The sequence below is a fragment of the Canis lupus genome, chromosome 7 (genome assembly GCF_011100685.1).
Source record: "Canis lupus familiaris isolate Mischka breed German Shepherd chromosome 7, alternate assembly UU_Cfam_GSD_1.0, whole genome shotgun sequence".
Classification (NCBI taxonomy): Eukaryota; Metazoa; Chordata; class Mammalia; order Carnivora; family Canidae; genus Canis; species Canis lupus.
In genome coordinates, this window is record NC_049228.1 from 56,354,884 (window position 1) to 56,380,178 (window position 25,295).

At 36.9% G+C, this 25,295-nt stretch overlaps 1 protein-coding gene and 1 long non-coding RNA gene across 9 annotated transcripts in view; one reads left to right on the forward strand and one right to left on the reverse strand.

The window, feature by feature from the left end:
• The window catches only part of LOC111096779, a 77,392-nt gene that overhangs the window by 22,987 nt on the left and 29,110 nt on the right, over positions 1–25,295 (reverse strand). The gene's annotated exons all lie outside the window — the stretch shown is intronic.
• The window catches only part of CCDC178 (coiled-coil domain containing 178), a 426,260-nt gene continuing 425,263 nt past the window's right edge, over positions 24,299–25,295 (forward strand). For 5 of the 8 annotated variants that reach the window (XM_038543570.1, XM_038543575.1, XM_038543577.1 and 2 more), the window contains exon 1: positions 24,299–24,441. The gene's annotated coding sequence lies outside the window, so the exon portion shown is untranslated. Of the gene's footprint in view, positions 24,510–25,295 lie in introns of all 8 variants that reach the window. The other 3 variants (XM_038543571.1, XM_038543573.1, XM_038543572.1) reach the window with 3 other exon arrangements.

A 25,295-nucleotide genomic window follows, 5' to 3' on the forward strand; every position in this document is an offset into this window, starting at 1 on the left:
TTTATAGATATTAAACATATGTTAAATGGAAACTATTTTTCTTTGTGTGTGTGTGTATATATATATATACATATATATAATATGTCTATAAGACAATATTTTCTATGTTAAATGTAGGAGCTTTTCCTTGTAATTCATTGTGTCTTTGTGATTTGGCTATAGAAAAAAAATCCTGTTGATGCAGAGAATATAGCCTCCAGTGGTATACATGAGTATACATGTATATACAAACACCTGCATATACATGGTATACAGTGTATACAGAGTATACATGTATATACAAACACCTGTATATTCTGTATACATATACACAGGAGAAAATTTCTTATTAAACATATCTCTTCCCTCCCCCCATATATTTCTACCCTATCTCTGTGTCTAATGACTTCTTGGAATTTTCACAAACTTACCCATAAAATTCTATATAATTATATTAAAAAATATCTTTCAATGGTAATATTTTTTGACAGCAGAGCATTTGGGAAGTACAAAAAGAGCACACATATAGTAAATATAGTTTTGACTAGTTGGAGGTGATAGGAAAGTGGGCAGTAAGACTCTGGTATTTGAAATTCAAAAATATGTGATCCTGGGACACCTGGGTGGCTCAGCGGTTGAGCATCTGCCTTTGACTCAGGGCAAAGGAGTGTGATCCCGGAGTCCTGGGATCGAGTCCCACATCGGGTTTCTGGTATGGAGCCTGCTTCTCACTCTGCCTCTCTCTCTGTGTCTCTCATGAATAAATAAATAAAATCTTTTAAAAAAATGTGATCCTTTTTAAGTGTATTGATTGAATAGTGTATCTTACTATTGCATCCTAGACATGGACTGTGTGCTAATCTGGGCCAGAGTATTAAGAAAAATAGGAGAAGAGGAAAGTTAACAGGCTGGTCCTGTAGCCTTTCCTCAAGTTTCATCTGATGACTTCACTCTCGGTAAATTCTCCTGCAACATTAACTCAAGAAATTGTTAGTAGATTACTATATTTAATCCAAGGTAAATGGAAATTCAGTCAAGTTCTGTATTTTGGAATAAGCTTTAATACTTCCTCATTGATGTTGAGTAGTGAGCACTGGTATTGAGATGAAGCTCAGCAAATTGGAACCAGTGCAGTACAGCTCACAGGCTATGTTTCCAGATGATCAAGAACACTTGGAGAAATAGTGGGACTAAGCCTAGTCATGTAAACCTGAGGCATGACGGGTCAGAATGAAATTACCCTAAAGCCAACTGCTTCTCTTGGCTTAGATTTTTCAACCCACACTCAACCTCATCTCCATTCATATCCTTACGAATGACTGGGAAATTGAAAGCTATATCTGGGTGTCATGACACTCCTCTTCTGTTCTAGCTGTGCATACTGTATCGCTTCCTGTCCTTTATCTTTTTACAAGGTCAAGTGAACTTGATGTTGGGTGAAGCTTATTATGCTTCATTAGTTTAATTACAGAAAAATTTAAAAGATTGGCAGGTAACAGTTATCCCCTTAATGATTTTTAGGAATGCACTGCAAGAAGTGAATAAACTCAGACTAGAGGTAGCCTAGATAAAAGCAGAAAGGTCAGAAAACACAGCTTTTAAAAAATTTCCTGAATTTGTAATTTGAAACCGTAATCATTGAAAAACAAAACAAAACAAAACAACCAACTTTTCTACCTCCAGGCTGAGAGTGATACTAGCAGAGACCGCAAAGTCTCAGCCTTCACAGGATATTATATTGGGGTCCTAAGTAGCAAAAAATAAAATCAATGTATTGCCTTTCCATTAAATCCTAGACTTTAATGTGCATCTAGTTAATGGCCATTAAGCAAAAGAAGCAGATAATACATACAATGGTCTGCAGGTAATAGATAAGATTCTTTAGGTTTACAAACTATATTTAGGGATGCCTGGGTGGCTCAGTGGTTGAGCATCTGCCTTTGGCTCAGGGTGTGATCCCGGGGCCTGGGATCGAGTCTTGCATCAGGCTCCTTGTGAGGAGCCTGCTTCTCCCTCTGCCTATGTCTTTGCCCAACACCCCCTTCTTTCATGAACAAATAAAATCTTTAAAACAAACAAAACAAAAAACCAAACTATATTTAGACCACATCCATGTTTGCAGGTACTTGAAAATCACAAGGCACAATTGGTTAAGGCTCAGTTGGTTAAGCATCCAACTCTTGGTTTTAGCTCAGGTCATCATCTCAGAGTCCTGGGACTAAGCCCCGCATCGGGCTGCATGCACACTCAGCACAGAATCTGTTTAGGATTCTGCTTCCCTCTGCCCTTCCTTCCCGTTTGTGCTCGCTCTCAATCTCTCTCTAAAATAAATAAATAAATAAAATCTTGAAAGAAAGAAAGAAGAAAGAAAGAAAAGAAAGAAAGAAAGAAAGAGATGACAAGCACAAGGAAAATGGAAGTCTAATAATTTTTGAAGAAGAGTGGATGACTGGATTGTCCAAAATCACCAGGCACGGTTGCAATAGCCCGTGACTATTAAGACTTAAAGCTTTCCCTAAAGATGGTTCAGTTTTGGACATGATGAGTTTGAAGAACTTAGGTATATCATAGGTAATCATATCCAGCAAAAGCTGGATTGCTATTTTTACACAAGCTCAAACTTGCTTAAAGATAGAAGTTTGTAAATTTCAAACTATAGATGATTGTTGAAAACCAGGATAATGTATATATTTCAGTGAGTGTCTTTAGGGTAGAGGGAAAGGGAATGGAAGAACAGATTATTGCAGAACATAAAATTTTAAGGGTTAAGTAGAGGAGACTGAAGAAAAAAGGCATGGAGAGGCTAACACTGTAGAAAGAAGTGAACATGTTGTATCAACAAGGACACAAAGTGAGCATGTTGTATCAACAAGGACACAAAGGACACATAGGAAGAATACTTCATGCTCACATATAGGAAGGAAGAAGGAAAAAGGGAGGGCACCTGTTAATTTTCTGTAAGAAGGGTGGCAGGAATTTGAAATGTTTGCGTTGAAAATCTCGCCTTCTTTCTTCCAAATCATTGGTGAGGAAGTTAAGGATTATAGGTTCATATATTATAATAGAATTATAATCAATGAAATGCTGTTGTTTCTGGTAATTTCAGGTGGGTAGTAGTGGTGTGAATGAGGAAGGGGACTGAATGGGACAAACAAAGTAATTGTTGAGGGGCATGGAGCACTCAGTTAACATGAACAGCAGGAAAGAAATCAGCACAAATCCAAATATCTTAACGAGATTTATATTTCTCTACATTATTCCAAAATCTCAAAAAATCAAAATGTAGTTTTTTCACTGTCTTATTTTCCTCTCCCTCTCCTTTTATTTAACATGGATCACTACTGCAGGATGACTTTACAGCTACAATATTAAGAATATATATTGTATTTCTGGTAAATTAATGCTTTTATTATACATGGAGCAACCCTTTTATCCCAAATGGATTTGCCGGTTGATATATGCTTTGTCTTCTTAAATCAAAGTATTTCTGCTAGTGGGCATTACTGTGAACAAAATTTATTTCTAAAAAGAAATGAAATCCTCTCTCTCTCTCTCTCTACACACACACACACACACACATACACACATGCATACACACAATTTGCATGTATCTATGATGATTTGGAGAATCGGCAAATAGAAATCAAAGTGTGCTGGGGGCAAAATTTACTATTTATGTCTTAAATAGGCTTCCATTATTTATACTACTGCCATTTTGTGTTATAACTGAATTTGTCTACTGTACTTCAGTAATGGCTTAATAGTACAATGCTTTCCTGAACCTTCACTGCTGTGATGATTCAGGGTTCTTGCAACATTACTGTTCTTACTATATTTAGGATTATAAATTTAGTATATGAGACTATTTTTTCATAGCCCTTCTTCAATTAAAGTAATGTGCAGTAGGTGAAGAGTGGTTTGGGAGCAGGGAAATGATGTGGTTAGAGCTGTGCTTTAGGAACATTAATCTGTCAGGATTATGGAGTACAGAATGGCATCTACATGACGTGGCAACCAATTGGATGCTGAGCAGAGTAGGGTGGGAGGTGGTGAAGCAAGAAGGCTTTAAATGTGCCTCCAAGTCTTTTGGACTCTGACTCCTTTTGGAGTCTTGGAATGTGATTCCAAGGTCTTGAGTTGTCGGTACTATGAATATTAATTTGTAATAGTCACAAAAGGAAGCAGAAGAATATCAGATTTAGAGAAGGCACTTAATGTGTTTTGAATATAATCAGTATAAGAATTTGTGGAGATACTCAGAGTATTAGACATTTTATAACTGAGTTCAAAAAAAAAAAAAAAACTGCGTTCCAGAGGGAGGCTAGGGATAGTGTAGAAGGAGATTTCCTTCACTGAACTTCATAAACTGGCATATTTTCAACAAATATGAAAGATAATCTGTTGTCTGGATGGTTGATGATACCACAGTAAATAGAAAACCAGTGAAATGCCATAAAGGTGAGACAGAATCATTAGTGTCAGACTGTGAGGTCATATAGGACGTAATCACAGGATGGCATATTTTAATGCATTAGCTTTCCCATATTACCTGCAGGGCTTTCTCTCATGTTGGTTACTACTTGTCCTGAAAAGTAGGCATTTTCAATATCTGGGAGAACTTTATGTTAGAGTCTACATGTGCTAATCTGTTACTCTCTTGCTTCACCCTATACTTTTTTTATAGTCCTTTCCTGACTAAGTCTTTACTGTTCAGGGACCACCAATATCTCAGTGACCTCAGAATAGTGAGTTTTGGGTTTGGCCATGCTTCTTCGTGGTCTGCTACATTACAATAACCTCTCTTTTTAGTGTTTCCCAGTATCTCCAACACTTATCAATTCCCAGAAGTACAGACTTCTGCCCAATCCATGCTGCTCTCTGTTTTCTGCTACCTTGATCCACAATTTTAATTGCTTCAGTACCCTTGAAAGAGTTCTACTTAGCTCAATGAGACTGCCACCACATTTGAGCTTCAGCTCCCTGTGTCATAGGAGGAACCAATCTCCCAGGCGGAAAACTGGGCAAATGTGCAGCTCACTCTTATTTTTTCCTTCTCTCATTGATTATCATCCTTCTTTTGCATATTTTATAAGGTTCAACAAGTGAGATGCCTTATGTATTTTGTCCAGTTTAGATCTGTTTATGGTAGGAAGGAAATTCCTTTAGTATATATGCCATCATGGCTGAAAGCAACATTTCATAAAGTTATAACATTTTAACAAATAAATGCTTCGAAAATACCCAAATTCATTTGTGTGTGGTGGTCCCTGAGATCACCTGCAGATTCAGCGATTCACTAGGAGAACTCCTCATGTATACTCAAATTATGGTTATAATTTATCAACATAACAGCAAAAAGATACAAAGCAGAATGAGTGTAGGGAAAAGTCATGTGGAACAAAGTCTCCAGAAAGTAGGCACAAGCTTCCAAGAGTCCTCTTCTAGTGGAATTACATAGGATTTCTTAATTTCTCCAGCAATGAGTGATGACAACATGAGTGAAATGCTGTTTATCAGGGAAGTTCATTAGAAATTCAATGCCCTCTGCCTAGAATGTATCAAAGATCTAGAGCAACCAGAAGGAAAGCAGGTGTTCAGCATAAACCACACTGATTGTACGAATGCTTCGGGCCAGTGAGCCGCCCTATCATTCATGGAATAATGGAAACACTTCTGAGCTGTTAGCTCTCAGACACCAGCCAAGGGACAACCCCATAAGTAACTAAGAATAAAAGTCTCAGGCATACTTTGTCAACTCTTTCCTGCACAATATGATATCTCTGATTTAAGCCCCCAATGAGATGTAGAACTCAACATGAGCTGCTTCATTCATGAACAATGCCCTTCCATCTTGTTTTTCTAATTAAAAATGTGAGTTTATGCTTTTACAAAACAACATAAATAACATTTATTCTTCAAGTAATATTAAAATATATGCATATAATTGAATATAAATAGATGGATATAAAGTTCAACCTCATTATTCTCAGATTCCATATTTGGGAATTTATCTACTTGGTAAAATTTACTTGTGACCCCAAAAATCCATACTCCTACTTTTCATGGTCATTTTAGGACTTGTTCAGAGCAATGAGAAATCTGAGTCCCTCAACATACACATTTAGGGCTGAGGTCAAATATGGCTAGGCTCTGCCTTCTTGTTACAGTTCTCATGCAGAAATGCCTGAGGAGAGAGACAAGAGGGGGCAGTGCAGTGCAGTGCCAAAGCTCTGGCTGAGTCTGGTACTGTTTGTGAAGTGGCCTTAGGCAAGACTCATTTGAATCTCGTATTTTGTTTGTTTTTTGCTTTTCGGGTTTTTTTTTTTGGGGGGGGGGGGAGTAAACATAATCTACCAGGATAAACTATTTTTTGGGATTTAAAGGTTATAATCCATTTGAGACCAATATGTGTACATTTCCTCTAGGAGCAAAGGTTCCATATCTTGAATTCAGTGTTCCCATGACTTTACAGAACATAATTACTGTGAATGATGAGTATCAGCTGGATGTATTTTTTTTTCATTCCTCCATTCTGCCTGCATTGTCTTCTTGCTGAAGCTATTTTATAGATTTTAGTGTGTGTTTGAGACTAGCAAGCTATACTAATCTTTTTCATCAAAAGTGATTTCATTTGCCCTCCTTCTAGAATAATAATTTATAGGGTATCAGATTTTAGGTTTAGGGTGACAATTTGCATATATTATTCCATTTTTCTCCTGGTATGATTAAACTGATGAGAAAACTGCTGTAGGTGTATTTATTGTTCTTGTGCAAGTCATCAGTTCCTTTTTTCAGGTAGCTTTTAAGAGTATTCTACCTTTGGGGCACCTGGGCAGCTCAGTTGGTTAAGCAACTGACTCGATTTTGGTTCAGGTTATTATCTCAAGGTCTTAAGATTGAGTTCCCTTTCTCCGTCTCCCTCTGCCCAACTCTGCCCACTGCCCATTTTGCTCTCTCTCTCTCTCTCTTTCTCAAAAAAAAAAAAAGTATCCTACCTTTGATATTTTGCAGTTATAGTATCATGTACCTATACCTTGATTTATTTTTGTTACACCTGCTTAGCTCAGACAGTCCTTTTGAATGGAGTACTACCTGAATTCCTTTATTCTTGGAAAATTCTTTACTTTGCTTCTCAAAATACTGCTTCTTAATTCCCCTTTCTTCTAAAAGGGAGAATAGCAAACTAATCCCAAGGGCCTAACTGACCTATTGCTTGTTTGTGCAAATAAACTTTTGTTGGAACACAGCTACCTATTTGTTTACAAATTGTCTATAGCCACTTTTGCACTACAGTGCAAAAAAAAAAATATTTACCATTTGGCTCTTTACCGAAAAAGTTTGCTGACCTCTGTTTCAGGGAATCTAGTAGATGTGTGTTGAAGCAACACTCCAAATCTCTTGACTAATTCTTGATATTTTCAAAATGATGTTACATCTCTGACCTGTTCTTGGTGTTCCAATTTATTGCTTCTTTTAGTTTCCCATTCAGAGTTTACTCTTTTTTTTTTTTTTTTTTGCAGGTAAAAAATTTCAATGACTGTTTTCTTAGTTCCAGTATTTCAACTGATTAATCTCATACAGGCTCATTTCTTTTTGTTCAATTTCAGAGCTTCTTGCACACTTTTATGGATACAATTTCTTCAATTATCTCACCCACTGAAATTTAAACTACATGAAGCTCAGGATTTTTATACGTTTTGTTTTATCTGTTCTATTCCCAACACTTAGAATTGTGTCTGACACTACTTAGGTATTTCATAGATGATTGTTTAAATATCAATTTAGGATTTTAAATATGCTTATATGAAGTATTTTGCCCAAACTATTTTTATTTTCTAATGTCATTTGAAGTAAATTCACTTCCAAATTGTTGATTTTATTGTTTTTCTTTTTGCTGTATTTCATTATATATTTTGTAATTTGATTTGCAGATTTTTTTTCATGAAATACTCACAAATACCTCCTGTTTTTCTTCTGGAAGTTGAAGATACATCCACCTTCAAATCTAAGTCTTCTATTGCCACTTTAGACTTCATGCCCCATGGGGATACTGGAAATACCTCCAGGAGAGTCCCTAAGCCAAAAGGTATCTTGGTTCAATTTCTGGACAAGTAGTTGCACTGACTTAAATTAAATCTTCTTGTTCTCTCTAAAAGAGTTTCAAATAACCCATAGATACAACCAGTGGTCAGCAGCTCTTTCTTCAACACTTCTTCCAAAGTTGAGCAAGAGATAGCGAAAGGAGTTCTATAAGTAAGCCTGGTTCTGATCTCTTTCAGTCCTTTTTTACTTAATATAACTTAATTTTCAGGTGCTTCATGTTGTTTTCTGGGGCCTATGAAATTCACAACTTCTGCCCCTGGGATCATTTTGTATCTTGCTCTGTTTCAAAGCCTAGGAATACCTAGCTTGCTTGTGAGGCCAGTTACACACTTCAAAATTTTTTCTCTTTTATATTCTATGAGTTTTAGTCTAGTTTTCCTCAATGTGTAAAAATATCATGCATTTTAATTTTACCTTCATTCTTTATTTTCACTTATTTGTTTTCCACTCAACATTTATCTCTTCCCTCTCTTGAATCATTAAGTGCCCTCTATGCTGGACTGTTTCCAAAACCACAAAAATAATGCTGTAATATTTTCCATCTTACTAAAACCTCCCCTAACCCCTTCCCTTATCTCAACTTCTCCCTCCAGCTACAGCTCACACTCTTATTTTGCTTTACATCTCATATATCATAGTGTCTGTACTGGTGTACTCTGTATCTTTTCCAACTCTGTATTCAGTGTATGCTTCACTGAAATGCAGGTCAAGACCCCAATGACCTATGGGGCCCAAATTCACCATTTGTCAGTCCCTGCTTCACATGACTCATCAAAGCATTTGACAGAGTTGACCACCTCTTCATTCTTGAAACATTTGCTTTGCTTCAATTAGGTGACTCCCCCACTCTTCTGAGTATCCTTTGCCTCACTTTCCCTCACTCCTGAATTCTTTCTGGACCCTTGTCAAGTTTCTGATCTTTTTTTTTTTTTTTAATTAATGCTTATTTGCCCCTGAAATCAGACTCAGACATCTCTGTATTTACACCTACTCCCCAGGTGATCTCATTCAGTCCCATATTTTCAAATGCTATCCATATGTTCCTCATGCAATAATTTATAATTCTAGCCCAAATTTTCTTCATATGAGACTCCATATCCTCTCTTCGATTTCTATTAGATATTTCATTCTTAATTCATCCAAAATGGGATTGTTGATTCCTTCCTGAATTCCTGTTAAAATCATCCCTTCCCCTGTGTATGTCATATCAGGGAATGGCATTTATATTCGGTGGGATCAAGTAAAACAAACAAAAAATATCCAACAACAAAAAAACCCTTGTAATCATCCTGGGCGTCTTCTGTTTTCCCCTCATAACCCACCTCTATTCCATTGGTAAATCCTATTGGCTCTATCTTTAAAAACACACTCACATTTTGAACTTTTATTATAATGAGCATGGCTCAGTGATGCTTAATCTACCATAATCTCTTAGAACTTCATTTCCTTCAGTACTCTTTCAGCTCTTTCTAGCCCTGTTCCATACTAAGCATTGCCAAATGATTTCCAATAGATTTCCAATCTATTGTTTTTGTATTTAATATTAAATATTCATGGTGGTGGCCTCCAGTCATGCTTAGCTACCTGCCTGGCTGACCCAGTTTGGGGTACCAATGACTGTTACATTCTCTGGTTTTACAGTTGTATAGGTACTGCATGATCTAGTCTTAATCTTAATTTCCCTTCAAGCCCATATTTCTGCAGAAAGCAGTTTTACCCTCCACCACTAGTATAATTATACAAAAAATAGCAGAAACACTTCATTCTCCTGCCTCTGGGCCTTGGCATTTGTGGTTTCTTTTGTCAATGACACTCTTCTCTGAACAGTCTCATGGTTTGCCTCTGGCTTCATTCAGTCTCCCTTCAAACGACACCTTACCTATGAAGTCTTTGAATGCAGCACATCTAAAGTAACAACCATCCTTATTAGTCTATCCCTTTAACCTCTCCACTTTCTTCTTAGCACTCGATATTATATATTCATTTGTATATGGAGGAACTGTCTGTCTCCCACATTAAAATGTAAGCTCTTTTAGGGCAGAAAATTTGTTTTGTTCACTGTAATAAAAATGTTTGGCAATTAGCTACGTGCTCAAGAGACATTTTCTGAATTAACGAATAAATGGCTCAATGTGTGGATAGTTTCCTCTTCTAAGAAACACTTTGTCCACAAATAGTCTTTGATGCAGACTACTTTGTGAAAATAATTTCTCATTTTCAACTACATGTTAAATAAAAGAAATTATTTTGAACCTAAGAGTTAAGTAGTTTCATGAGTCAATACACTTAGCTATAAACCAATGCTAATAACTTAAATATAATTGCTACAATTATTTTAACTAAAAAAGGATTTCTGTGGGATGCTTAAATGTTGTCACTAATAATTTCAAGAGAGTAAATTAAAGCTCTGTGGCAGGGTAGAAATTCAAGATCCTTGAATGAGAAAAGTTAAGTCTAACAGACTACAGCAATATGCATCCGTTAGTTTAGTTACATTCCTTATTTTTCAGTGGTTTATTTGCATTATCAATACTAGGTAATACAAATATCTAATCTCCTCAGTTGTTTGTTCTTTTCAAGATTGGATTTCAGAACCTTTTTTTTTTTTTTTTAACCTATTACTCTTCCTTATTATTCATGTGTGAAAGGGAACAGTGGGCTCTCATTTTCCAGTGGTAAAAACTCTGCAGGGGAACAAAAGGTTTGACCCTTATCGAGCAGAATTAGAGCCATCCTGGAAGCTGTTTACATATTCCTGGAACTAGAGAGACCTTTTGGAGAGTGGGTGGAGTGGAGATGCATGCAGTTCTACAGTGGGAAGAAAGTACATTAGATAAGAGAGGTCATATGATTTGATTACATAAATTGTACTTAAAAAAACAGGAGACTGTGTAACAGTCTTCTGTAGTTTTCCTACGTGTTCTCATATGTGAGGCAGGCAGTGCAGCAAAGTGGCTAAGAGTGTAACTCTGTAATCTGGTTGCCTGGACTTGACTGCTTTCTCTACCACCTACTGGTTAAGATATTTTGGAGAAGTATACTTTTATTTAGTCACCTATAAAAGTAACTGCCGCAGAGAACTTTTGTGAAAATTAAATAAATTAATGATGTAAAGCATTTAGAACAGTGTCTAGTATGTGATAAATATTCAGTAAGTGTAATAAGCATCTGTCATAATTCATTCTTCCTCCTAAATTACGTTGCAAATCAACGAATGAATGACAAAGAATCAAAAAATGCCCCAAAGAGCAATAGCTCAATACAAGATACTTAAATAAATGGAGGGATTCCTTATTTTTAATAACAAATTAAGGAGAATATGAATCTTTTTGATGTAACTGTTCTTTTTCTTTTATTGTAATTGACATTACATTAGTTTCAGGTGTACAACAGTGATTTGAGGACTATATGTTATTTTATGCCTACCAGGATGAAGCCATTAGGCTTTGTAGCCTTGGACAAACTACTTTTCATTATTGTGTATTTCTAACTAGGTACAGAAATCTTACAATGAAAAATAGATCTGGAAGCAGATAAATTTAATAAGATAGAAAATATAAAAGAACACTTTAATAGACTTCATGACATTAAAGTCAAGAATCATTTTTGGGCTCCCAAATTATTAATCAAAATAATTAACATGACAAAAGCCTTGAAACTATTGTGTGTACACTAAAGTGACAACATTTTAACTACAAAAATTTCTTTTTTTGGTTCTAGTGACTTGGTCATGAAAATTGTCATGAGATTGAAACCTGGCATATGTTGTGTTCATTTGAAGCATAAGTGGCTTTTTATTAGTTAGAAATTTTCATCATTATATTTTGTAAAGCAGGAAAAATAGTAGTTTTATATTTCTAATTTATTAAACTCTTAGGGAAAGTAGTGTTTTCTTAAAGTGGAAATTTTTGTCTTAAAACTTATGACTTAATTCTGAAGACTGCAAGGCAACATATACACATAAACTTAGTGAGAATTCTAGATTATAATTAACTTAACAATAGCATGTTGTGGCAGAGGGAAAATTTGAAGGCCAAATAAGACATGTGGTAATAGTCACTGGTTGGGTTGACACACCACAGGAGCTTCATTAGGGATAATAACTATGCTATTCCTCTTGTAAAATTTATAAATTTTAAGTACAATCAATTAGAATTAGTCTCAGATTCAAGTAAAAGAAAATAACTACAAATGTACTTGCCACTTTAGAAACATAACTTTTTAATGATACTGAGTTACAGAAATATATGTGAAAATGTGCACATTTTAAGCTGTATGGTACTGATTAACCCAGTAGGCCACTTGGGTAAAATGTTTTGTTGGAATTATAAATTGAAATGTCTGATGATAATCACAAAAGAATTGTGGATATAGAAAATTATCTGTTCATCCCGACTTAAACTTTTGCTCAAATTACTTTCAGTGGAGCACATTATGTGGACATACTATATATGTGTGTATATTTACAGCTTTCTGGTAGGAATTCTCAAGTCATATATTTAGGTGGCAAATGTAACTTTTAGTTGTCAACTGAAAAACCTCTATTTTGAACACCCATTCTGACTGATGATTAAGGACTGAACCTAATTAATTTCAAGTAAGCTGACACTTCAACTTTTTTTTCATTTCATTGTACTCCCTCAAAGCAGAGTATACCAAAGACTCTTCTTCCATTGTGGTTTATGGGACATCTTGTCATTGATGGGCATGGTGTATCTTCTCTACTATAGTGTCCAGCTGAGACAGAGTGCATCCTAAAGTCTCTTAGCACTTAGTCCCATTGACATCTGAGGCCACATTTAAGGCCTCACTGTGGCTTTTATTGGTTGGCTATCGACACTAGTGTCTATTTGGAGGGCTTTTTCATTTCTTCTAGCCATCTCGGACTTCCCACAATCCTCTCAAGGAGGGTGGTGAGCATAGAAAAATTTCAGTTGCAGTTTTTCCTTTTTCTGCAGCAGTGAGAGACTTGAGTTGTGGGGGTTAGGGAGCTTTCTCAGATTATCTCCGCATAGAATTCCTCTGTCACAATATCTAATATGTCACTGTACCATTCTAGTTTAAAAGGCTTCTCTTTGAGGCTTAGCATCTTCCTGGGTTTCAACCAGAAAGTGAAGCTTATGTATTCTTCTACTTTTATATCCTTACCAAAAAGATCTAAAATTTTTGCTGTTTCCTATTATCCCTTATCCTGAGGCTAGATCCACATTGGGTCAGGTTGGTTCAGGGTACCTTCTAAGACATCTATAAGAGCATTTAACACTCTACTGGATACTTTTTATTTCCTTCTGTGCACCCATTTCTGCACCATTTACCACCCTGCTCTGTATCCTAGGAGCCTGGAGTATTTGGACTAAATCAGTTGAAGCCCCTCTCTGGGTTTTCTTTCTTAATGGGATATACCAGCAAGATACTAGAGGGTAGGAAAAGAGTGATATGAAGATATGTGTTCTTCTACTTCACTCCTACCAGGTTGCTAAAGGTGAGAACACTTGTTAGATCATCTTTCAAGACTTTGCTTGATTCTGCTAGCTTCTATTTCTTCTTACTATGCTGTGGTGGTAACAGCTTCCTTTTTCATTATTTCCAGGATTTTTCACCAATCATTTGGTTTCCCTTAAACTTAATTATATATTGTAAATTATCCTTTAATTTAGCTCTCCACATTATCATTTTAGAATACCTTCTTTTTGCTGATAATACTTTGTTATGGTGTTTGATAGAAGAAATGGTCCTAGGAAACATAACTTCAAATTGGCATTCTGAAATTGGTTTTCTTGCATAGTTAAGAAGCACTAGTGAGCACTGCTCACTAGAGAGAAATGTAACATAGTAAGTTACACATGAGTCATGTGATGGCATTATCATAATTCAAATTATTACCAGTGGTGGCATGGGATGAAGTCAATATGGAAAGTAAGGTATTCAGAAATAAACTGGCTTTGTTAATTAGTCACTGTGGCAAAAATTATGATTATAAATGCTGGGTGGTCTGTTGACTTTTCAAATACAGGATCTCCTGTAGTATATACAGGAGAAAATGACAAAGAGGGCCTTGAATGCTAATTCAGAACATGAACGCAAAATGAGAAAGTTCCTATGTTAGCTTTCAAGGAACTCCTCATCTCCTGAAGTCTCAGGGAAAATATGGCAGAAAATCACGCTCATAGCTTGACTCAAATGAAGGCAGGAATCCAGCAACATTTAAATACTCAACATTTCCAAGTGTCTTATGCTAAGTTAAGGCACTGATGGAGAAGCAGAGACTGTGCAACAAAAGAGTAACATTTGACAAGCACAGACAAGACTATGGAATTTGAGCCACCAAAACTCAATGGAATTTCCCTTGATGTTAGAGTCATCTTTTCTCTTGTAGAAGCCAGGTGGATGCACTTTACTCTCATATACAAGGTCAGGACAATGACCACATGAGCAGCACCAGCGAGTGACAATCAGATGAGGTGTCTTGTAGGACACTGTGATGATGGCCAGTTGCTTACGAGGTCTTTAGGAATAAAACAGTTGGGCAGACTATGACATGCTTCTTGACACATATAGGCAGATCTAGATTTAGTGGGCAAAAAACAAAAAAGTATCCTTAAGGAAGTCATATACTTTTACCTACTTCCAGATATCAGCCACTCTCCAAACATTAACACTGTAGCTGAAGAATGGCTGGTATAGTCTTGACTTTTCTTCCAGACTTTACCCAGAGGACATATGGGTATTACCACATGTATTGAGTTAAGCAATTTACCCAGAACTTCTGGACATTATGAAGTCCTGTTTCTGAAATGATGCTAATCTCTAGAGACCCAAAGTGCTACAACAATATACTAGTCAGAGTGAAGACTATGAAAATTCCAGATTATGCAGAGAATTTTGGCCCCTTTTCTTTTCCTACAGGATTCACTGTGACCATACACCAATTATGTGATTATTACCCTAATTCTAGAATGTATAGTGCAAATGGATATATCTAACATTTAGCTGAATCTCCACACAGATACTGTGGCCCATGAAGTGGGGGTTATTATAGTATAAAAGCCAAGCAGAAGCTCCTGTTGCTAATCCTTTTTCTAAGAAAATAAAGCAAAAGTAATAATGCCATACATTGGGGAATTTTAGAGAGTAGTGCCATGATCAAGCACTTGAAGAAACCAAGTACTGATCCCTATCATAACCCCACTTTGGTGTAGAGCCACTCAGGTCCTGAGAATGATTGTAGAGTTGCTGAAAATTCAGTTAGTGATCTACAGCTGTGGTATCTTTATTGCAACACATCAGCAGATCCCCTAATACATGCTATAGGACCATAGATTTAGCAAATCCTCCTTTTTTCAATTCCTATCAGAGAATATAGTCAGAAGCAGATTAGATTCACTTGGAAGATAGCAGTATGCCTTCACTTCCTGCCATAACAATTTTCACCTCTCTATCCTTCACCTCTCTATCCTTAAGATAGTGTTGAGGATTATTTTTAATTTTGAAATTCCAGATCATATAATGCAAGTTCATTGTGAAGTAAAGACTAATTTTATTGGGAATTAAAAAAATGAAATTCCTCTAGATGCCTTAATAAAACACATGAATTCCACAGGATGAGAGATATATTGCAAATGTTCAGGGTTCTGCCACACCTGTGAAATTTCTAAGGTTCCAATGGTCTTGGGCATGTCAAGATACACTTTTTACAGAGATAGAAAAATGGTAGCACCTTCTATCATTAACCAAAGAAGCAAACACTTAATGGACTTCTTTGGGTATTGAAGGCAGCATATACTGATTTTGTCTGTGTTGCTCTGACCTGTTTACCAGGTAACAATGCTGTCAGTTTTGAATTGCACCTGGAGTTATAAAATGCTGTGCAGCATATTTAGAGTATGATGTAAACAATCTTGCCTCTTGCCTTTTGGCTTAGTAAATGCAATAGTATTAAGAGTCTGCCACAAGTTACAGAGCCTCTGGTAAGCTACACTAGGACTCATATTGCACTTGGTCAAAGATCATTATCTATCCTGCTGAAAACAATTACCTATTTGAATATATATATCCAAATTAATAATAACTGGATTGTTACTGAACTTCTGGATTGCTACTGGGCTCCTTTAGGGATGCATATCTGAACGAGGACACCAAATAATTTTACAAAATTGTCTTGAATGCCTCAGAAGTGCCCATGTCAGTTGTCCCTATGAAAAAGGACATAGTATAGATAGTGTAAGTAGAGAGCAGCCTCTAGCTGATGCTGCTTATGGATGTCTCATAGCATTCACACTGAGGCCATGCCCTCCCTAGGCTACTCCCAGACAATGACTGAGCATGTCAGTGGTAGTATGGCACTGATACTAGAGTCAGGCCATTTCTTCCCAACATGGGGCTCCTATTATGGACAGTTTTTTCATTGGAGCTCCCTATTGGCTTGGCTTGGACAGCTGGGACTTGTCCCACCACACCACTCTCCTTTCACTAGTATGAGACTTTCATCCAAAGGAGTCTGTCCAGAACTCTTGGCCTGTTTTTCTTTTTAAAATGAGTTGCTTGTTTTCATATTGTTGAGTTTTAAGAGTTCTTGTATATTTTGGATATAAGTCCTCTATCTTCCAGTCTGTGGCTTGACTTTTCATTCTTTTAACAGAATCTTTTGAGGAGAAGATGGTTTTAATTTTAATGGAGTACACCTTATCAATTTTGTCTTTCATGGATCATGCTTTTTTTATTGTACCTAAAAAGTTATCACCAAAAAAATAAAAAAATTTAAATTAAATCAAAAAATAAATAAAAGTCATTGACAAACCCAAGGTACCTAGATTTTCTCCTATGTTATTTACTAGAAGATTTAGAAGTTTGCTTTTTACATTTTGGTCTATGATTAAGAGCTAATTTATTGTGAAAGTCTAAGGCCAGCATATAGATTTATTTATTTTTGCACGTGGATGTCTAGTAGTTCCGGGATCATTTGTTGTAAAGACTAGCTTTCTCCATTGAATTGCTTTTGTTCCTTTGTCAAAAGGTAATTGGCTATATTTGTTTGAGTGCATGTTTGGGTTCTCTATTCTGTTCCCTTGATCTATTCTTCTGTTATTTCACTATTATGACACTGTTTTGATTAATATAACTTTATAGTAAGTCTTGAAGTCAGGTAGTGTCAGTTTTCAATTCGTTTGTTCTTGGTTTCTTTTTTTAACCTCTCCTTTGTTTCTGTCATGTTTTGGTTTTAAGTGAGCATTTTGTATGATTCCATTTTCTTTTTTTATAATATCAAATATAATTCTTAAAAAAAAGTTTTAAAGGTCATCCTAGAGTTCTCAGTATACATTTATGACTAATCTAAATCTACTTCCAAGTAATTCTAAACTACTGCCTAGGTAGTGTACTGTGTAAATGGTGCCTTTATTAAGTTTTCCTCAGTGTCCTCCCTTGAATGTTTCATCAATTTCCTGACAGGATACCAGCTAAAGAAAACAGGTTCTTTTCCTTCTGATTCTCATCCTCTATCTCCCTCATATTATCATGACCATTTTGGCTGGCCTATGTTTCACAGTATATATGCGGGATAAACAATAATTAATTACCTATTTTGGGATGAACTTTTTTCTTTGTATATTTTTTTATTGGAGTTCAATTTGCCAACATATAGCATAACACCCAGTGCTCATGGGATGAACTTTTATATATTGCTATAAAACAACTCAGTCAGTAGTGTGTTGTAAAGAGTACAGATTTTAGTGACATTTTTGTTTGAATATTACTCCACTAATTACTAATTGTGTCTATGGGCAAGTCATGTAACCTGTTCCAAATCACAGTATTATTTCAAAAAGAGAAAACAGAGGCACATGAATGATATAGTCAGTTAACCAACAGAGTCTTGATTTCGGCTCAGGTCATGATCTCAGAGTTGTGAGACTGAGCTCCATATGGAGTTCTACACTAAGCAGTGAGTCTGCTTAAGATTCTTTCTCTCTCTCCCTCTGAGCACTCCTTTCTCCCACTCTATAATAAATAAATCTTTAAAAAATAAAATAAAAAAGAGAGGACAGTATCTGTCCAAGAGGTATATCTGAGAATAGGAAATTGCACAATCTGGTATGTGGCAGTATTCAATAAATAAATGATAGCATAATTATTGCAATTTATTATCCAGAGCCTTTTCAGGAAATATGAAACATCAATAAATAAACAGAAATTAGCAGGTGATGATTCTCACTGAGCACAGATAAAGCCATGAGCAAAGGGAATCTTTTTTCCTTTCTAGCTTTTTCCAGTGAAAGGTAATTCATGATACCTTTTCATTATATGTATATATATGAATGTATTTGCCTATCTATCCATCCATTCATCTCATGTTTAAGTGACTTGCTTTGACAATGGAACACAGTTTCTAACTGAAAGACTAACTACTACTTACCTCTTGGGAGAGGAATGGACAAATCAAAGCTATAAAGATGGTCAAACAGCATGGTGCCTACTACTGAAAGGACTGTTATGCATGGGTAGTTGAGACAGGGATCCTGGCATAGGTAATAAACCAAAACCACCAGAATTATTTTCTTTTTTTGAGAGAGTGAGAGAGAGGAGGCTTGGGGCAGAGAGAGAGAGAGAGAGAATTTTAAGTAGCCTTCACACGCGGTGGGGAGCCCAATGTGGGGCTGAATCTCACAATTCTGAATGATGAGATCATGACCTGAGCTGAAATCAAGAGCAGAACTCTCACAGAGGAAGACATAGACATGGCCGACAAGCACATGAGAAAATGCTCTGCATCACTTGCCATCAGGGAAATACAAATCAAAACCACAATGAGATACCACCTCACACCAGTGAGAATGGGGAAAATTAACAAGGCAGGAAACAACAAATGTTGGAAAGGCTGTGGAGAAAGGGGAACCCTCTTGCACTGTTGGTGGGAATGTGAACTGGTGCAGCCACTCTGGAAAACTGTGTGGAGGTTCCTCAAAGAGTTAAAAATAGATCTGCCCTATGACCCAGCAATTTCACTGCTGGGGATTTACCCCAAAGATACAGATGCAGTGAAACGCCGGGACACCAGCACCCCGATGTTTATAGCAGCAATGTCCACAATAGCCAAACTGTGGAAAAAGCCTCAGTGTCCATCGAAAGACGAATGGATAAAGAAGATGTGGTTTATGTATACAATAGAATATTACTCAGCCATTAGAAATGACAAATACTCACCATTTGCTTCGACGTGGATGGAACTGGAGGGTATTATGCTGAGTGAAATAAATTAATCGGAGAAGGACAAACATTATATGGTCTCATTCATTTGGGGAATATAAAAAATAGTGAAAGGGAATAAAGAGGAAAGGAGAAAAAATGAGTGGGAAATATCAGAAAGGGAGACAGAACATTAGAGATTCCTAACTCTGGGAAACGAACAAGGCGTGTTGGAAAGGGAGGTGGGCGGGAGGTGGGGGTGACTGGGTGATGGGCACTGAGGGGGGCACTTGATGGGATGAGCACTGGGTGTTATACTACATGTTGGCAAATTGAACTCCAATAAAAAAAAGTAGGATGCCTAACCAAGTGACTGAGACATGGGTCACCCCCTTCTTTTTAAGAAAACCACCAGAATAATTCTTTACTATATTATTTAGGTCTGTTTCCATGGGAGATTGGATATGTGAGAACTATGCCTTTAGCAGGTTGCAAGTCTGGTACTTTTCACTATTTTAATCAATTTTAGAACACTAGATTCAATGCTATGGTCAATGTTATCTTATAGGCAATTTCTAAATTCGCTAAGACAGTATTATGGATCAGATGAAATCATGACTGTCTTAGAAAATAGCGACTTAATTTCCCCCACAGAGTGCAGAATCTTATGTTGATAGCTTATAAAATGACATGAATTTCACTCGCTATATCTTTACTGAGCATTCCCTTCATATTCACTTTTGCTTTATGCTTACATAACTTTTTCTCACAACAAATTTAAGATCATATACAACAAAATATAAAATGAAAGCTAATGTAATGTAAGTGGCAGCTGAAAATAAGGGCCAAAGGGCTTACATGGTTGCTAAAATTAGGCTTCATGTCTGTTTGATAGGATAAGAGAAGAAACTCAGATAGCTATCTGAATCTCATAATTTATACATGGTTTACACTGATTTCTTGAGTTAAACAACTGCCTGTCAGATCTCTCCTGATATTCAATCCATTCAGACTCTCTCTCTTGCACACACACACATTAATTTTCTACGCATAACTTTGTGATCTACTGTGTGATATGATGAACAATATTATCTAAATTAACATTGTAGTACATTTCACATACCTTTTTAATGAAAGTACCATTTGATAAAAGTTGAAAGAGTAACATTAACTGTTAAAATGACCCCATTACATGGAAAGCTAATAATGTTCAAACAGGTAACTTGATGTTGGTTGCATCTGATTCAGGAAAATATCTGAAACCACACAGGAAAGTCTTCAAACACCACATCTTTAAAACAACATATGGTTTGTAAATAGTGTCCTTTCGGGCAAACTTTGATAAAACTGCTTAGAGAGACTTCAAGATTGTATTCTCTGATGAAGTATTGGATTGTATGTATTCTATAAAATATATGGATTGATGCTTTATGACATGCAGATGAGATGAATGGAATCTTATAATGAAAACTCAGGGGGTGCTTTCCTGGACAAATGACTACAACCTTACAGAGGGTGGCAACAGGGATATCTGTAGGAATGTTTAGTATTTAGAAGCATTGAAGATTTACTTTAGAAAGTTCTAAAGGTAATCTTTAGCACATGAATATTCTACATTGAATATTCTCCAAATTCTACAGCATTGATGATAAAGCAAAATGTTTTTGGTCTTCAAATATTTTAAATCATATTTCATTATAGAAAAACATTAGTAATGGTCTCTTTGAACTTACTTTCGTTGTACATCAGTGTGAATTACTTACAGTGTAACACTGAATCAAGTTTTTGTAAAAAGTGATTGGATGTAAGAAAATTGAATTTTGGAGAGTGTCTTGCCAAACACAGTAAATTTTAATTTAGAGAAACTGATAGCATGCCACTTTTTCAGATATAATTAGATACTGGTTCCAATTGTCTACTGAAGACTCTGCCGGTCCATCTTAATAAAACATTATTATAAATAAATAGAAGGATTCAGCTAATTCTCTATAGCAGGTGTGGTATGCATTTATTTAATATAAAAGCAGCTCTAAATAATTCTGGTGTAAGTAAAAAAGGAGTCTAAAACATTCTCTTGTTAAATTTAATTCTTGAAATGTTCAAACACTGTCAGAGATAAATTAAGATAGTTGCATGCACAGGTCTTAAGAACTAATTAGATAGGGGCTGATTAGGAAGAGAAAGCCAAGAACAACTATAGGACATGTTTATACTTGATATGTTTTCATATGGTTGAAAATTGTTTAGATTCAACCAAATATCTTTACAGTATCTATACTATTTTCTTTCTTCCTAAAATATAATATCTAGCATGGTTCCACTAATGGTAAACTCCTTGTTTTTTCAAAAAATGTTTTTTCTCTCATTCTTGAATGATAGTTTTTCATGGAATGTATTTTTATTTCCTCTATTTTTGTCATTCTGATCTTTATCTTTTATTGTACCTATAGAAAAGTATTTGTTCTATTTTTAGAGAAAGTTTGTTTTTATATTTACTAATAAGATGACCTTATCTATGTATTCTTATTTATAATTGATCTGGTATTGGTTTAACTTTACAGTGTCTGATTTCTGTCCTAGTTGAGTGTCTGCTACAATCTTGCCTTGGGTTTCCTGAGATACTCCTATATCTTTATTTAAAAATCCCACTTTCATTTATTCAAATTAAATTAATAGGAGTTTTAGTTTTCTATACTACCTAACAACTTACCCTAAGTGCAGCAGCTTAAAATAACATCTATTTATTAGCTCACAATGCTATAGGCCAGAAATCCAGGAGAGGTTGATTGAGTTGCCTGCTCAGGGACATACAGGTCAAAATCAAGCTGCTGCAGGATGTATTCTCATTTGGAGCACATTCTTTTTCCACGTCTATTTGACTTGTTGGTAGAATACAGTTCCTTTAGGTTATAGGACTAAGGTCCCCATTTCCATGCTGGCTGTCAGCTGGGGCCTTCTCAGCTCTTAGAAGATGGTTGCATTTTTGCCACATGGTCCCTCAATCTTCAAAGCTGACACTGGAAAAGATTCCTGGTGTCAAATCCCTCTGAGGTTTCAAATCTTTGACTCCAGGAAGAGGCCAGTTCCTTTTAATGATTCATCCAATCAGGTCCAAGGCACCCTGGATGGTATCTCTTTTTATTTATTTTTTTATTGTTTATTTTTTTGATGGTCTCCCTTTCAAAAGTCAATTGTACCATACAGCAAGCTAATGAAAACAATAAAAGTCCAGAGGATTAGGCAGAGAATGTATACCACGAGGTAGGGTCCTTGGGATTCATCTCAGAATTCTATCATAATAGGGGCAGGCTGGGTGGCTCAGCAGTTTAGCGCCACCTTCAGCCCAGGGCCTGATCTGGAGACCGAGATTCAGTCGTCAGGCTCCCTGCCTGGAGCCTGCTTCTCCCTCTGCCTGTGTCTCTGTCTCTGTCTCTCTGTGTCTCTCATGAATAAATAAATAAAATCTTAAAAAAAAATCTATCATAATAGGTATATAGCAATTATCAATGAGTTCTAATAAGTGAAGAGAAAATTGTCAAGAAAGGTTTCTTGTAGGTAGTTTTGTTTTGCGAGAAAAATCTAGGTATTGTTTTAATATATTCATTTAGATACTTTGAATCCTCATGAATATATATTTATTGGTATGCAAATGATTTATTTAGTTTAAATTTAACATTGTATTGCTAACATGTCAGATTTAAATGATTAATGGAAGAAGATGGGAAAGTGGAGAGTACATTCTGGAATCTATTTTTTAATTACAAAAAAGAGCTCTGCTTCTGCATATATAAATATAATATTAAGACCTCTTCCTTTTTTGCATCTTTGGCTGGAATAATCACATGGCCTTGCTGATTTCCCACCATTGTAAAGAATTACTAATTGAATTGACTCTTTTTTTTAAAAAATATTTTTTTTTATTTATTCATGAGAGACACAAAGAGAGAGAAAGGCAGAGCCATAGATTTTGATTACTTAACCTTCCTGGCCTCTGCCTGTTTCCAGTGTTGCCTGGAAATACGATTTGTCTGTGTGAGAATACTAATTCTTATCTTGATGCTATGTTTTTAAGTATCTTTAGTTTATCACCTAGTGGTTTGCTTCATTTGAGAAGGCAGCTGATGGTGCCCCAGTGTTTTTGAAGTCTATTTCAGGTCACAGTATATATATATTCATTGAAGAGGAAACAAAGTTTAGGCATACATTTTATGCAACTTAATATTTTGTGAGATGGACCTACCATACTTCAAAAATTGTTTTTTTTTAAAGATTTTATTTATTTATTCATGACAGACAGCGAGAGAGAGAGAGAGAGAGAGACACGCAGAGGGAGAAGCAGGCTCCATGCAGGGAGCCCGATATGGGACTTGATCCCGGGACCCCAGGATCACGGCCTGGGCCGAAGGCAGGTGCTAAACCGCTGAGCCACCCAGGGATCCCCCCTGAAAATTGTTTTTTTTTTTTTATTAAAAATAGACCCTTACACAAATGGCTTGAATTCACTTTCCCCACCTGGAACTCCAGGTACAAAGAAAAGTTTTCCTTTTCTCCCTAATAGTGTTTAGGTTTTTCAATACTAAAGTCAGCTTAGACCCAACAACCAAACCTCACAGAGCTTAGCACTTAGTCTTTCTTGTACTGCACCAAGGGGCAAAAGAGAACAGCCGCTGGCAGGCTTCCCTTTAACAGAAATGATAATGAGGATACCAGAAACAGCTTTTTGAGAAAAAGAAACAGAGTCCTGCTTTCTTCGGATTTAATATGTCTGTGATGCTCTGATTCTCCTAGTAACTGCTCTAGGAGAGGCGTCGACTGGCGCCCACCCCGCCCTCTTTAGTGAAGAGGAAAAGGAGTTTGGCGGGCGAGCTGGTTACTAAAGGAAGGGCGCGAGGGCGCAGGGCGGGCGGGGCGGGGGCGCGGGGCGGGCGCACCACCCGCTCGGGAGGCCCCGGGGGCGCGAGCCTGGAGCCCCGCGGTTGCCTGGACACCGAGTAACCGACCCGGAGGGCCTCGGCCGCCGGCGCCGGGGAGGCGGCGGGGTTGGGCAGGAGCGGCGGGGGAAACGCGCGGAGCCGGAGAGTCGGGCTGCGCACTCCTCTGGTCGCCTGCACGGCTCCCACGGGCAGCATCCAGACCCGAGGAGCCGGGGCGCCTGCGCCCAGAGTTACACCCCACTCGGTCAGTTCCTTAATCAATCCCTTACGGGCTGTCACTCGGCGAGTTTAAGAAAAATCCCCGTGGCTCGGGTAAGGGATGTAAAGTCTCCCTCCACTGGCCGCCCAGCTGTACTTCACATTGTCCAGAACTGCATCCCTAAGCTCTCTTTTAATAATTATTTCTACCTTTTATTTTGCTTATAAGGCCTCCTTGTGGTGGCTCATGTATTATTATTTGGATTGCTATTTTTCTTCTTTTGATATTTTGTCTTTCAAGTGTCTGCCCAAATACTGCACACCTAGTTAGGGCAGAGGCTGGGAATTTGTTTTGTCCTATAGCACCCCAAGTAAGATGATCCACAATAACACCTCCTTTCTGCCAATGAGGAAAATGAGGCACACAGCTGATACGACTTAACTAAGGCCTGAGAATCTGCAAGATTCACTTCCAATTCAAAGAATTTTCTATTTCTTTCTTGACACTCATTGGATGCTCAATAAATATTTGAAAATTGACTTGGTCATTTCCCAGGGCCATTTACTATTGCATGATCTGTCTGGACATCTTGACCCAAATGTAGCATTCTAGAGATATCTCTGTTACTGGGTAGCTCAGTTCTTGTCTCAAATGCACTAGAGAATTGGAGACCCAAGACCTGAATGGGGAGAGTTTATTGAGCAGTTGAATATAGTACACTTTCAAGAGTGAAAGCAGGCCACTGCTTGAACAAGAGTAGCAATGACACCCAGAAACTTTAGAAGCATCCTTTTATTTTTTTTTAAGATTTTTTTATTTATTCATGAGAGACAGAGAGAGAGAGAGAGAGAGAGAGAGAGAGGCAGAGACATAGAAGGAGAAGCAGGCTCCTCTGTGGG